Below are 16582 nucleotides of genomic sequence, written 5' to 3'. Positions count from 1 at the left end.
TCTGATTGACTTATTTCACTCAGCATAACACCCTCCAGTTCCATCCATGTCGTTGCAAATGGCAAGATCTCATTCCTTTTGATGGCTGCATAATATTCCATTGTGTATATGTACCACATCTTCTTTATCCATTCATCTGTCAAAGGACATCTTGGCTCTTTCCACAGTTTGGCTATTGTGGACATTGCTGCTATAAACATCGGGGTGCATGTACCCCTTCAGGTCCCTACATTTGTATCTTTGGGGTAAATACCCAGTTGATTATCTTTTTTAAATATCGCTTGATACATTGTGTTCAATTTTGCTGAAAATATGTGTTTCTGTCCTTCAGGGTCATTATGGTTTCCTTTTCTTGTAATATCTTTGTTTAGTTTTGGTACCAAGGTCATATTGGCCTCAGTTTGGGAAGAGTTGCCACATTCATTTCCTGAAAGAATTTGTGTAAGCTTGTATTTTTTTTTTCTTAAATGCTTGATAGAATTTATCTGTGAATCTATTTAGACCTAGAGATCTCTTTGTGGATTTTTTTTTTTCTGTCTGATGAATTCAATTCCTCTGATAGATCTAGAGGTATTCAGATTTCTTATTTTACTTATCAGTTTTACTGAGTTGTATTTTTTATAGAATTTGTCCATTTCATCCAAGTTTTCAAATTTAATATATAATATTACTCATTAAGTTCTCTTACTACTCTTTTGATGGTTTTTAGGATCAGAGTAATAATTCTTTATTGTTCCTGGTACTGGTGATCTGTATTTTCTCTTTTTTTCTAAATTAGTTTTGCCAGAGGTTTACGTTTTACTTATCTTGTCAAAGGACTAACTTTGGGCTTTGTTACTTTTCTCTTTTATGTACCTATTGTTTATTTCATTGATTTCTGCTCTTTATTACTTCTTCCCTTCTAATACTTGGGTACTTTGTGCTTCCTTTTCTAGCTTGTTAAGATAGAAGCTTAGGTAACTGACATTATATCTATCTTCTTTTCCCACATAAATAGTTAAAACTCTAAATATGCCTTTTCTGGGTCCCACAAAATTTTGATATGTTGTATTTTCATTGTCACAGAAGTTAAAACAGTTTCAAATTTCCCTTGCAATTTCTTCTTTAACCCATGAGCTGCTTAGAAGCATTCTGTTTGGTTGTCTCCTATTTAGGGATTTTCCAATTTTCTTCTAATTTATTTTGTGATCGGCTATTTATAATTTCAATTCTTATAAATTTATTGATACTTGTGGCCCAAAATATGGTTTCTCTTGGTGAATGTTCCATGTGCACTTTAAGAGAATATATATTCTGAAATTATTAGATGCAGTATTCTGTGAAAGCCCATTAAGTGTATTGATTGTGTTTTTCAAACCGCTGAAAATATCCTAGTGGTATTTTCTCTCCTTGTTTTGAATGCAACTCACTGAGAGCACAATGTTGAAAAATGTCCCACTATTAGTGTGAATTTATCTATTACTCTCCTAATTCTTTCAGTTTTGCTTCAAGCACTTTGAAACTCTTAGGTACATAAACATTAATGATTGTAATGTCTTCCTGATAATTGAATGGAATTTATAATTTTATTATTATAAAATATCCCTCATGCAAAGTACTTCTAGGATGGTGGAGTTAAGTATCTCCTAAAACATGCTCCTCTATAAAAGCAACAATAATACTGGCAAAGGTTGTCAAAATTAACTTCTTCAGAACTCCAGAAATTAACCAAAGACTTGTAACTATCTAACAGCATTTAGTCAAGAAAAATGTCTGAATCCCAGTAAGAACAGCAAACTTTGGGGCATTTTGACTTGCCATATTCCCATCCTCCTATACTGTGCTCCATGGTAGCCTTGAAAACCAACAGACTCAGAACCGTTGTAGATGTGAAAAACAGCAGCCTAGCAGACATGGAGGGGGCAGAATGGGTTTGGAACTCCTTAGAAAGCCTCATCCTGAAAGAACTGTCACTACTTTATCTGTCTGGCAGCTCCCTTAAAAAGCCCTAATAACAGGGCTTATCTTTATTTGACCTGACTTAGAGCTTGCTCAATGAAGAGAATCCTAACCCCAGAGCATTGGTTGAAAAATCAGCTGCAACTCTTTAACATTCAAGCTGATGGAAGCAATGCTAATAATTGGGCAAACACAGGGCTGACAAAAGTAAATTTTAAAAGAAAATCTAGGGAATGAGATTGGAAAAGCTCAGACATATTCCTGAGCATATAGAAGATTCTAAGTTCTAGTTTTTATGTTGGATAGAGATTCGTGGGTGCTTATCACATTATCAAAAATATATTACTAGGGAAATACATAAATACATGAATAAAATCGGGCCATGATAGTATCACGCACCAAAAATGTTGTGTGCTTGACGTGAGGGAAATAGAGACACAGACACTGAAGAATATCAATCGAGTGGGAAACAACAGCTGCAGATCCTGATGTGAAAGAAGGAGGCATCATTTTAATGTTGTTCCTGTCCAGTAGGGCCAAGTCCAGCCCACCATAAAATGTTGCAAAGGTTGTTGATGAGGGCAGCCCGCTCTGAGCCCAAGCTGGAGCAGACTCAGCATGGGGAGCCACCCACCTCACCTGTCTGTGCCTCACTCCTCATCCTGTTCGCTGGATTTCTGAGTTGAGTTTAATGTCAGTCTGCACTTCCTTCCTGACACTTCAGCTTTCTGCATAAGTGTTTCTATTGTAGATGGTTTCCTGCTCTTCTGACCACACTTCTGCCCCTGTATTTCTACTCAGCCACTCGTATTTCCCCTGAGTTATGGCCCACCCAGAATTGGAACTCGTCTCAGGGACACTCAGGCCCCTGTGGCCTGCTGTCTGACCCCACTCCCCACCCAGCCCCCAGACAAAGGACACACAAATAGGTTTCAGTCAGAGACTTAAGGATGAAATGAAGGCACCAAATGCCATTTGAGATTGACATTCTAGTTATATTCCTGGGCATGATGAGAGACACATAACTGAAATAGAACATTGTTTTCAAAGACCTCCACACTGCTTGACTGAGACAGGTGGTAACTCTATACAACAGAGGAACCATGGCATTAGCTGAGAGCGGCCTTGGCACATCCCAACAGGCATTGCTTTGTGGAAGGGAAGAGGCAGTTTAGACCAGGGTTTGCACACTCAAATTCTGGAGCCAGCCCACCCAAGTTTAAATCCTGGCTCTGCCATTTCCTAGCTGTGTGATCATACCAGCAAGTTACTGCCCCAGTGTTCCTCAGTGCCCTTATCTGGCAGATAGCAAGAATCCATAGGGTTGTTGTGAAAGTTACAAAGGCCATAGGTTAGCATACACAGCACCCTCCAAATACTGCCTGGTACAAGGTAAATGCTCCATATGCATTTGCTATTATAAGTGCTCCTTCTTCTATGTTCCCACTTGTCTATATGTCAGGAAGAAGAGGGTGGTTGGTTCTGTGGATCTTTGCTGCTCTCTCAAAGCCCATCTCCTGTTTTCTCAAATGTGATTGTGCATGTATCCACTGCAGGGTCTGGCAAGAAAGGTGGTTTGGAGAGAAGCTTTGCCCTGCCTTTATGCTCTCTATGCTGCCCCTTCTGAATGCTTAGTGGGCAGAACTCACAGCAGACTCCATAAGAGGGGTTCTAACCAGTCCCCTCACAGCTTCTCCATGAGCCTGTCAGGGTGGCAGATGCTGAGTTCTCACAGAGTGATGCCTGAGCTGCTTCAAATGATGCGCAACAGCTGGTTTGGGACCAGTTGTGGGGAAATCAGATCCCAGAAGGGAAACCAGCCAGATCATCCACTACTGCCACCACACCCTTCAGATGATCAGAAAACGATCAACAATTCTAAGCATCCCAGGGGGCGGAGCAAGATGGCGGAGGAGTAGGAGACCTGGATTTCGTCTGGTCTCAGGAATTCAGCTGGATAGGGATCAAACCATTCTGAACACCTACGAACTCAACAGGAGATCGAAGAAAAGAATAGCAACAACTCTCTGAACAGAAAAGCGACCATTTTCTGAAAGGTAGGACGTGCGGAGAAGTGAATCCGAGGTGATATTCGGGAGGACAGACGGCGAGGGAGGGGGCCTCCGTCGGCCGCTTCTGGCGAGTGATAGAGCCGCGGAGCACAATATTGGAACTTCTAGAAGTCAGCTCAGCTGAGGGACGTCGCTCCAGTGGCTAAGCGAGGGGTGGAACCCTCATGGGACAGTGTGGTCTCAGGACCCTCGGGGTCACAGAACGACCAGGGGTGCCTGAGTGCGGCAGAGCGCCCAGGTATCAGAGCGGGGAAGCCGGCTGCAGAGACGGAGCCGAGGCGCGGGCTCTCAGCTCGGGGTTGCCATAAACCATGATCTGTGGCACTGCTCCTCCAACATTATAAGTGCCAACAAGTGGCAGATCCGGGGAGACTCCCCTTCCTCCCCTGGGAGAAGCTGCGCGGGAGCGCACGGCAGGGATCTGCTGGGTTTGGAGACTCCACATGGGGTCGGCTGCCAGAGATAGAAACGCTCGGTCACAGGCTGGGTGAGCACGGAGTGCGGCTGGAGACGGGGGAGACGGGAGTGACTGACTGCTTTTCTCTGGGGGCGCACTGAGGAGCAGGGCCCCGAGTTCTCGGCTCCTCTGGGCAGAGATTGGGAGGCCACCATTTTCACCCTGGTCCTCCAAAGCTGTACCAAGAGCTTACAGGGAACAAAAGCTCCCAAGAGCAAACCCGAGCAGATTGCTTAGCCCGGACTCACAAGGGCGGGGCAATTCCGCCTCCGGCAAAGACATTTGGGAACCACGGCAACAGGCCCCTCCCCCAGAAGATCAGCAGGAACAGCCAGCAAGCCAAGACCAAGTTTACCAATCAAGGAGAACGGGAGAACTCCAGCACTAGGGGAATACTGCATATAGAATTCATGGCTTTTTTACCATGATTCTTTAGGTTTTCAAAGTTAATTTTTTTAACTGTTTCTGTTTGAATTTTTCTTTTTCCTTTTCTCAACCAACATCTTATCAATCCCTTTAAAAAAAATTATTATTTTTCATTTTTAGAGTCATATTCTATCCCTTCATAGTAGTTACCCTTATTTTTGGCATATATATATAAGTTGTTCTCTCTTTAAAATTTTGAGATACAGTTTCTTCTAACAGATCAAAATATACCCTAAATCACTAGTGTGTGGCTTCGTTCTAGTCTCCTGCCTGATCACATTCTCTCCCAAATTTTTCTTTTTTTTAAATCTTCTTCCCTCTTTTTTCAAACAACTTCTTATCAATTCCTTTTAGAAAATATTTTATAATTGTCATCTTTACAGTCATCTTTCATCCCTTCATTGTATCAACCCTTATTTTGTACATATATAAGTCTTTCTTTCCTTAAAATTTTACGAGGCACTTTCTTCTAACAGACCAAAATACACCCAAAATCTAGTGTGTGGCAATGATCTATGCACTAGCCTGGTCATATTTCATCATATTCTGTTTTTTGTTTTGTTTTGTTTTGTTCTGTTTTTGTTTTTATCTTTATCTTTTTCTTTTCTTTTTCTTTCTTTTTTCTTTCTTTCCCTTTCTTTTCCCCTGGTTTCAGGTCTTTTCTGATTTGTTTAGAGTATATTTCCTGGGGACGTTGTTAACCTGTTAGCATTTTGTTCTCTCATTCATCTATTCTCCTCTGGACAAAATGACAAGACGAAAAAAATCACCTCAGCAAAAAGAACAAGAGGCAGTACCGTCTGCCAGGGTCCTACTCAATACGGACATTAGTACGATGTCGGACCTAGAGTTCAGAATGATGATTTTATTTTATTTTTTTTAATTATTTTTTTAAGATTTTATTTATTTATTTGACAGGGAGAGACACAATGAGAGAGGAAACACAAGCAGGGGGAGTGGGAGAGGGAGAAGCAGGCTTCCCGCCGAGGAGGGAGCCTGATGCGGGACTTGATCCCAGGACCCCGGGATCACGACCTGAGCCGAAGGCAGACGCTTAACGACTGAGCCACCCAGGCGCCCGAGATTTTAAAGATACTAGCTGGGCTTGAAAAAAGCATGGAAGTTATTGGAGACAGCCTTCCTGGAGAAATAAAAGAACTAAAATCTAACCAAGTCGAAATCAAAAAGGCTATTAATGAGGTGCAATCAAAAATGGGGGCACTAACTGCTAGGATAAATGAGGCAGAAGAGAGAATTAGTGCTATAGAAGACAAAATGATGGAAAATAAAGAAGCTGAGAAAAAGAGAAAGAAACAACTATAGGAACACGAGGGCAGAATTCGAGAGATAAGCGATAACATAAGACGAAACAACATTAGAATAATTGGGATCCCAGAAGAAGAAAGAGAGAGAGGGGCAGAAGGTATATTGGAGCAAATTATAGCAGAGAACTTCCCTAATGTGGGGAAGGAAACAGGCATCAAAATCCAGGAGACACAGAGAACACCTCTCAAAATCAATAAAAAGAAGTCAACACCCTGACATCTAATAGTAAAATTTACAAGTCTCAGAGACAAAGAGAAAATTTTGAGAACAGCTCGGGAGAAGAGATATGTAACCTACAATGGTAGAAACATTAGATTGGCAACAGACCTATCCACAGAGACCTGGCAGGCCAGAAAGGACTGGCATGATATCTTCAGAGCACTAAATGAGAAAAATATGCAGCCAAGAATACTATATCCAGCTAGGCTGTCATTGAAAATAGAAGGACAGATAAAAAGCTTCCAGGACAAACAAAAACTAAAGGAATTTGCAAACACAAAACCAGCCCTAAAAGAAATATTGAAAGGGGTCCTCTAAGCAAAGAGAGAGACTAAAAGCAGCATAGACCAGAAAGGAACACAGACAATATACAGTCACAGTGACCTTACAGGCAATACAATGGCACTAAATTCATATCTTTCAATAGTTAATCTGAATGTAAATGGGCAAAATGCTCCAATCAAAAGACACAGGCTATCAGATTCGATTTAAAAAAACAAGACCTATCCATATGCTGTCTGCAAGAGACTCATTTTAGACCCAAAGACACCACCACATTGAAAGTGAGGGGCTGGAAAACAATTTACCATGCTAATGGACACCAAAGGAAAGCTGGGGTGGCAATCCTCATATCAGACAAATTAGATTTTAAAACAAAGACTGTAATAAGAGATGAGGAAGGACACTATATCCTACTTAAAGGATCTATCCAACAAGAAGATCTAACAGTTGTAAATATCTATGCCCCTAACAAGGGAGCAGCCAATTATATAAAGCACTTAATAACAAAAGCAATTAAACACATTGACAACAATACAGGAATAGTGGGGGACTTTAACACCCCCCTCATTGAAATGGACAGATCATCTAAGCAAAAGATCAACAAGGAAATAAAGACTTTAAATGACACACCGGACCAAATGGACTTCACAGACATATTCAGAACATTCCATCCCAAAGCAACGGAATACACATTCTTCTCTAGTGCCCATGGAACATTCTCCAGAATAGATCACATCCTAGGTCACAAATCAGGTCTCAACCAGTACCAAAAGATTGGGATTATTCACTGCATATTTTCAGACCACAATGCTTTGAAACTAGAACTCAATCACAAGAGGAAAGTCGGAAAGAACTCAAATACATGGAGGCTAAAGAGCATCCTACTAAAGAATGAATGGATCAAGCAGGAAATTAAAGAAGAATTAAAAAAATTCATGGAAACCAATGAAAATGAAAACACAACTGTTCAAACTCTTTGGAATACAGCAAAGACAGTCCTAAGAGGAAAGTAAATAGCAATACAAGCCTTTCTCAAGATAAAAGAAAGCTCTCAAATATACAAACTAACCCTACACCTAAAGGTGTAAGCTAGAGAAAAAAACAGCAAATAAAGCCTAAACCCAGCAGGAGAAGAGAAATAATAAAGATCAGAGCAAAAATCAATGAACTAGAAACCAAAAGAACAGTAGAACAGATCAACGAAACTAGGAGCTGGTTCCTTGAAAGAATTAAAAAGATTGATAAACCCCCTGGCCAGACTTATCAAAAAGAAAAGAGAAATGACCCAAATCAACAAAATCATGAATGAAAGAGGAGAGAACACAACCAACACCAAAGAAATACAAACAATTATAAGAACATACTATGAGCAACTCTATGCCAGCAAATTAAATAACCTGGAAGAGGGTGGGTGGAGCAAGATGGCGGAGGAGTAGGAGACCAGGATTTCGTCTGGTCTCAGGAATTCAGCTGAATAGGGATCAAACCATTCTGAACACCTACGAACTCAACAGGAGATCGAAGAGGAGAGTAGCAACAACTCTCTGAACAGAGAAGCGACCACTTACTGGAAGACAAAATGACAAGACGAAAAAAATGACCTCAGTAAAAAGAACAAGAGGTAGTACCGTCAGCCAGGGACCTACTCAATACGGACATTAGTACGATGTCGGACCTAGAGTTCAGAATCATGAATTTAAAGATACTAGCTGGGCTTGAAAAAAGCATGGAAGTTATCAGAGAAACCCTTTCTGGAGAAATAAAAGAACTAAAATCTAATCAAGTCGAAATCAAAAAGGCTATTGATGAAGTGCAATCAAAAATAGGGGCACTAAATGCTAGGATAAATGAGACAGAAGAGAGAATCAGCGATATAGAAGACCAAATGATGCAAAATAAAGAGGCTGAGAAAAAGAGAGAGAAACAACTACAGGATCACGAGGGCAGAATTCGAGAGATAAGTGATACGATAAGACGAAACAACATTAGAATAACTGGGATCCCAGAAGAAGAAGAAGAGAGAGAGGGGGGCAGAAGGTATATTGGAGCAAATAATAGCAGAGAACTTCCCTAATGTGAGGAAGGAAACTGGCATCAAAATCCAGGAGGCACAGAGAACCCCTCTCAAAATCAATAAAAATAGGTCAACACCCCGACATCTAATAGTAAAACTTACGAGTCTCAGAGACAAAGAGAAAATCCTAAAAGCAGCTCGGGAGAAGAGATATGTAACCTACAATGGTAGAAACATTAGATTGGCAACAGACCTATCCACAGAGACCTGGCAGGCCAGAAAGGACTGGCAAGATATCTTCAGAGCAATAAACGAGAAAAATATGCAGCCAAGAATACTATATCCAGCTAGGCTGTCATTGAAAATAGAAGGAGAGATAAAAAGGTCCAGAACAAACAAAAACTAAAGGAATTTGCAAACACGAAACCAGGCCTAAAAGAAATATTGAAAGGGGTCCTCAAAGCAAAGAGAGAGCCTAACAGCAGCAAAGATCAGAAAGGAACACAGACAACAGACAGTTAACAGTCACCTTACAGGTAATACAATGGCACTAAATTCATACCTTTCAATAGTTACCCTGAATGTAAATGGGCTCAATGCCCCCATCAAAAGACACAGGCTATCAGATTGGATTAAAAAACAAGACCCATCCATATGCTGTCTGCAAGAGATTCATTTTAGACCCAAAGACACCCCCAGATTGAAAGTGAGGGGGAGGAAAACCATTTACCATGCTAATGGACTCCAAAAGAAAGCTGGGGTGGCAATCCTTATACCAGACAAACTAGATTTTAAAACAAAGACTGTAATAAGAGATGAGGAAGGACACTATATCCTACTTAAAGGGTCTATGCAACAAGAAGATCTAACAATTGTAAATATCTATGCTCCGAACATGGGAGCAGCCAATTATATAAAGCAATTAATAACAAAAGCAAAGAAACACATTGACAACAATACAGGAATAGTGGGGGACTTTAACACCCCCCTCATTGAAATGGACAGATCATCTAAGCAAAAGATCAACAAGGAAATAAAGACTTTAAATGACACATTGGACCAAATGCACTTCACAGACATATTCAGAACATTCCATCCCAAAGCAACGGAATACACATTCTTCTCTAGTGCCCATGGAACATTCTCCAGAATTGATCACATCCTAGGTCACAAATCAGGTCTCAACCGGTACCAAAAGATTGGGATCATTCCCTGCATATTTTCAGACCACAATGCTTTGAAACTAGAACTCAATCACAAGAGGAAAGTCGGAAAGAACTCAAATACATGGAGGCTAAAGAGCATCCTACTAAAGAATGAATGGGTCAACCAGGAAATTAAAGAAGAATTAAAAAAATTCATGGAAACCAATGAAAATGAAAACACAAATGTTCAAAATCCTTGGGATACAGCACAGACAGTCCTGAGAGGAAAGTATATAGCAATACAAGCCTTTCTCAAGAAACAAGAAAGGTCTCAAATACACAACCTAACCCTACACCTAAAGGAGCTGGAGAAAGAACAGCAAATAAAGCCTAAACCCAGCAGGAGAAGAGAAATAATAAAGATCAGAGCAGAAATCAATGAACTAGAAACCAAAAGAACAGTAGACCAGATCAACGAAACTAGGAGCTGGTTCTTTGAAAGAATTATCAAGATTGATAAACCCCTGGCCAGACGGATCAAAAAGAAAAGAGAAATGACCCAAATCAACAAAATCATGAATGAAAGAGGAGAGATCACAAACAACACCAAAGAAATACAAACAATTATAAGAACATATTATTAGCAACTCTATGTCAGCAAATTAGATAACCTGGAAGAAATGGGTGCATTCCTAGAGATGTATCAACTACCAAAATTGAACCAGGAAGAAATAGAAAACCTGAACAGACCTATAACCACTAAGGAAATTGAAGCAGTCATCAAAAATCTCCCAACAAACAAAAGCCCAGGGCTAGATGGCTTCCAGGGGAATTCTACCAAACATTTAAAGAAGAATTAACACCTATTCTCCTGAAACTGTTCCAAAAAATAGAAATGGAAGGAAAACTTCTAAACTCATTTTATGAGGCCACCATTACCTTGATCCCCAAACCAGACAAAGACCCCATCAAAAAGGAGAATTACGGACCAATATCCTTGATGAACATGGATGCAAAAATTCTCACCAAAATACTAGCCAATAGGATCCAACAGTACATTAAAAGGATTATTCACCATGACCAAGTGGCATTTATCCCTGGGCTGCAAGGTTGGTTCAACAGCCGCAAATCAATCAACGTGATACAATACATTGACAAAAGAAAGAACAAGAATCATATGATCCTCTCAAGAGATGCAGAAAAAGCATTTGACAAAGTACAGCATCCTTTCTTGATCAAAACTCTTCAGAGTATAGGGATAAAGGGTACATACCTCAATATCATAAAAGCCATCTATGAAAAACCTACAGCGAATATCATTCTCAATGGGGAAAAGCTGAGAGCTTTCCCTCTAAAGTCAGGAACGCGGCAGGGATGTCCACTATCACCACTGCTATTCAACATAGTGTTAGAAGTCCTAGCCGCAGCAATCAGACAACAAAAAGAAATCAAATGCATCCAAATTGGCAAGAAGGAAGTCAAACTCTCACTGTTTGCAGATGATATGATACTTTATGTAGAAAACCCAAAATACTCCACCCCAAAACTACTAGAAATCATACAGGAATTCAGTAAATTGGCAGGATATAAAATCAATGCACAGAAATCAGTGGCATTCCTATACACCAACAACAAGACAGAAGAGAGACAAATTAAGGAGTCGATCCCATTTACAATTGCACCCAAAACCATAAGATAACTAGGAATAAATTTAACCAAAGAGGCAAAGCATCTGTACGCAGAAAACTATAAAATACTCATGAAAGAAATTGAGGAAGACACAAAGAAATGGAAAAACGTTCCATGCTCATGGATTGGAAGAACAAACACTGTGAAGATGTCAATGCTACCTAGAGCAATCTACACATTCAATGCAATCCCCATCAAAATACCATCCACCTTTTTCAAAGAAATGGAACAAATAATCCTAAAATTTGTATGGAACCAGAAGAGACCCCGAATAGCCAGAGGAATATTGAAAAAGAAAAACAAAGCTGGCGGCATCACCATTCCGGACTTCCAGCTCTATTACAAAGCTGTCATCATCAAGACAATATGGTATTGGCACCAAAACAGACACATAGATCAATGGAACAGAATCGAGAGACCAGAAATGGACCCTCAACTCTATGGTCAACTCATCTTTGACAAAGCAGGAAAGAATGTCCAATGGAAAAAAGACAGTCTCTTCAACAAATGGTGTTGGGAAAATTGGACAGCCACATGCAGAAGAATGAAACTGGACCATTTCCTTACACCACACACAAAAATAGACTCCAAACGGTTGAAAGACCCAAACGTGAGACAGGATTCCATCAAAATCCTAAAGGAGAACACAGGCAGCAACCTCTTCGACCTCAGCTGCAGCAACTTCTTCCTAGAAACATCGCCAAACGCAAGGGAAGCAAGGGCCAAAATAAACTGTTGGGATTTCATCAAGACAAAAAGCTTTTGCACAGCAAAAGAAACAGTCCACGAAACCAAAAGACAACTGACAGAATGGGAGAAAATATTTGCAAATGACCTATCAGATAAAGGGCTACTATCCAAAATCTATAAAGAACTTATCAAACTCAACATCCAAAGAACAAATAATCCAATCAAGAAATGGGCAGAAGACATGAACAGATATTTTTCCAAAGAAGACATCCAAATGGCCAACAGACACATGAAAAAGTGCTCAACATCGCTCGGCATCAGGGAAATCCAAATCAAAACCTCAATGAGATACCACCTCACACCAGTCAGAATGGCTAAAATTAACAAGTCAGGAAACGACAGATGTTGGTGGGGATGCGGAGAAAGGGGAACCCTCCTACACTTTTGGTGGGAATGCAAGCTGGTGCAACCACTCTGGAAAACTGTATGGAGGTCCCTCAAACAGTTGAAAATAGAGCTACCATACGATCCAGCAATTGCACTACTGGGTATTTACCACAAAGATACAACTGTAGGGATCCGAAGGGGTACGTGCACCCCAATGTTTATAGCAGCAATGTCCACAATAGATAAACTGTGGAAAGAGCCAAGATATCCATTGACAGATGAATGGATAAAGAAGAGGTGGTATATATACACAATGGAATATTATGCGGCCATCAAAAGGAATGAGATCTTGCCATTTGCAAAGACATGGATGGAACTGGAGGGTGTTATGCTGAGTGAAGTAAGTCAATCAGAGAAAGACATGTATCATATGACCTCACTGATAGGAGGAATTCTTCATCTCAGGAAACAAACTGAGGGTTGCTGGAGTGGTGGGGGTGTGGGAGGGATGGGGTGGCTGGGTGTTAGACACTGGGGATGGTATGTGCTATGGTGAGCGCTGTGAATTGTGCAAGGCTGTTGAATCACAGATCTATACCTCTGAAACAAATAATGCAATATATGTTAAGAAAAAAAAAAGAAGAAGATAGCAGGAGGGGAAGAGTGAAGGGGATTAAATCGGAGGGGGAGATGAACCATGAGAGACGATGGACTCTGAAAAACAAACTGAGGGTTCTGGGGGTGGGGGGATGTGTTAGCCTGGTGATGGGTATTAAAGAGGGCACGTTCTGCGTGGAGTACTGGATGTTATGCCCAAACAATGAATCATGGAACACTATATCAAAAACTAATGATGTGGGGCGCCTTGGTGGTTCAGTTGGATAAGCGACTGCCTTCAGCTCAGGTCATGATCTCAAGGTCCTGGGATCGAGTCTCGCATCGGGCTCCCTGCTCAGTGGGAAGCCTGCTTCTCCCTCTGACCTTCTCCCTGCTTGTGTTCCCTCTCTCGCTGTCTCTCTCTCTGTCAATTAAATAAATAAAATCTTTAAAAAAAAAAAAACTAATGATGTAATGTATGGTGATTAACATAACAATAAAAAATAAAAATAATTATAATAATACGTGGCAGGAAAAAAAAACAATTCTAAGCATCCCAATAAGTCTGATAAGCCTGTACAAGAAGCTAGGAAGAAATAAAACTGCGATCCATCCAAAGATATCTGGCTTGAAAAAAAGAGCTCAAAGTGTTTTTCAAAACATCTGGTTCTTGACAGAGAACAGGATTTTGCCAACCAGTTCTCCCTTGCTAAAGCCCTGAGGTCCATTCTATGTGGTTTTGATTCCTTTTTCCTGGCCTCCATCAAAGGTTACATAAGGACCATGGGATTATTCTATGTTCACAAAACTTTGACTCTATCTTGCCCCCATGCCATGGCGATTCTCCCAAGTGGGCCGTACATAATGGCCCAGCCCCACTCACCCACCCCAAGTGGATGTTTGCCCAAGGTCAGCCATGCTCCCAGCCAGTACGGTTTCACAATGCATGGTGTCATGGCCTCCCACAAGTACTCCCCTTGTGTTCTCTCCGAGAGTCCCCTGATACTCTCTGGGTGCTTGGCAAATAGGAAACCACAAACAGAACTGGAGTTCACAGACATGGTCAGCTCAAAGGGGATTTCCTCAATGTGCATTCTTTTCTGAGAACCTCATTGATTGTTCTCCTGAGGCTGATTGTGGTAAAAACTCTGAACTCACCCCATTTTGGTAGATCAAGGGCCGCATTTAGGGGAAATTATCAATAAAAGAGCTGAGATGAGGCAAGTCAGATGTCCTACAATTGGAAGTCCTCTGAGATAGCTCTAGAGTTGCAAAAAAAAAAAACTTTTTTTAGAGGAAAAAATGAGAGCAGGGTCACCGGCTTCCAGTGACAGAGTCCATAGGGTGATACAACTAATAGCTCTGTGCTGAGTGCCTTGGAGACCTGTAATCAGGATACTCATATTTAATTACAATTACAATTAAAGTAATGCATGCATATGATTTAATATCAAATCCCTGTCCCCTCCTATAAAATGAAAGAAAATATATATTTATTGTACCTGTTCCACTCCCCAAGGACAAACTTCGGTTCTGGTGGTTGCCATCATTTATAAACCGAGTTTAGAACTGTTCCTTCCTCTTCTACTTTCTGGAAGAAATTGTTTAGAATTGGTGTTATTTCTTCTTTAAATGTCATTTTAGATTTTGCCAGTGAAACCACCTGGACTAGACATCTCTTTTTCAAAAGGATTTTAACTATAAAGTCAATTTATTTTATAGTGGTTATCTATTTAATTTTGAGTATGTTTTGGTAATTTATGGTTTTTAGAAATGTGTCCATTTCTTTTAAGTTGTCATATTTATGAACATAAAGTTGTTCATAATGCTTCCCTATTATTTTTTTAAAGATTTTATTTATTTATTTGACAGAGAGAGAGATAGCAAGAGCAGGAACACAAGCAGGGGGAGTGGGAGAGGGAGAAGCAGGCTTCCTGCTGAGCAGGGAGCCCGACGCGGGGCTCAATCCCAGGACCCTGGGATCATGACCTGAGCCGAAGGCAGACGCTTAACGACTGAGCCACCCAGGCGCACCTTCCCTATTATTCTTTTAATGTCTGCAGGATCTACAGTAATACCCCTTCTTTCATCACCAATATTGATAATGTGAGTCTTCTCTCCTTTTATCTTTGTCAGTTTTTCTAGAGGTTTGTCTTTTTAAAGAACCAGTTTTTGGTTTTATCGATTCTTCTCTTTGCTTTTCTGTTTTAAATTTCATTGATTTCTGATCTTACCTTTATTCTCTTCCTTCTGCTTGCTTTGGCATTCTTTTGCTCTTCTCTTCATAGAGACTTAAGATGAAAGCTTAGATGAAAGATGAAAACTTATTTATTTGAAACTTTCCTTCTTTTCCAATATAAGCACTTAATTCTATTAATTTGCCTCACAACATCCCTTTACCTTCATTCTACAAATTTTGTATGTTGTATTTTCATTTTTGCTCAGTTCAGGTAAACTACTTTCTCCTGAAATGTGTATTCTGCTGGTTCAGATGGGAAATTCTATAAATGTCAATTAGATCCACTTGGATGATGGTGTTTATCAGTTCTTCTATATCCTTGATGATTTTCTCTCTGTTAGTACTATCATTACTGACAGAGTGCTGAAATCTCCACCTAAGATTGTGAGTTTGTTTATTAATCCTTTCCGTTCTGCCACCTTTTACATTATGTATTTTGAAGCTCTGATTTTAGCTTTTATACATGTATGATTGTTAAGTCTTCATGAAGAGTTGACTCTTTTGTCATTATATATTTTCTTTCTTTGTCCCTGGTAATTTTCTTTGCTTTGAAGTCTAATTTGATATTAACATAGCCATTTCAGTGTTAGCTTAGTGTTTACATGGAATATGTTTCTCCAGCCTTTTATTTTTAACCTACCTCTGTCATTATCATTTAGACAACATATAGCTGTGTCATGTGTTTGCTTATTCATTCTGACAGTCTCTCTTTCTTAATTGGTGTGTCTAGACCATTTATATTTAATGTAATTATTTATATATTTAGATTTAGGTTTACCATTTTGTATTTGATTTCTGCTTATTACCTCAGTTTTTCTTTTTTTTTAAGATTTTATTTATTTATTTGACAGAGAGAGACACAGCAAGAGAGGGAACACAAGCACGGGAAGTGGGAGAGGGAGAGGCAGGCTTCCTGCTGAGCATGGAGCCCGATGTGGGGCTTGACCCCAGGACCCTGGGATCATGACCTGAGTCGAAGGCAGATGCTTAAGAACTGAGCCACCCAGATGCCCCCAGTTTTTCATTTCTTTGTTTCCTTTTTCCTTGCCTTCTTTTGGGATATTCCAACACTTTTTAATATTCTATTTTCATTTATCTGTT

Source organism: Callorhinus ursinus, unplaced genomic scaffold, assembly GCF_003265705.2.
Source record: "Callorhinus ursinus isolate GAN/ISIS: 27379988/994484 unplaced genomic scaffold, GSC_fseal_2.0 scaffold20, whole genome shotgun sequence".
NCBI lineage: Eukaryota > Metazoa > Chordata > Mammalia > Carnivora > Otariidae > Callorhinus > Callorhinus ursinus.
The sequence above is the reverse complement of the archived record's forward strand: the minus strand, read 5'-3'. Positions refer to the sequence as shown.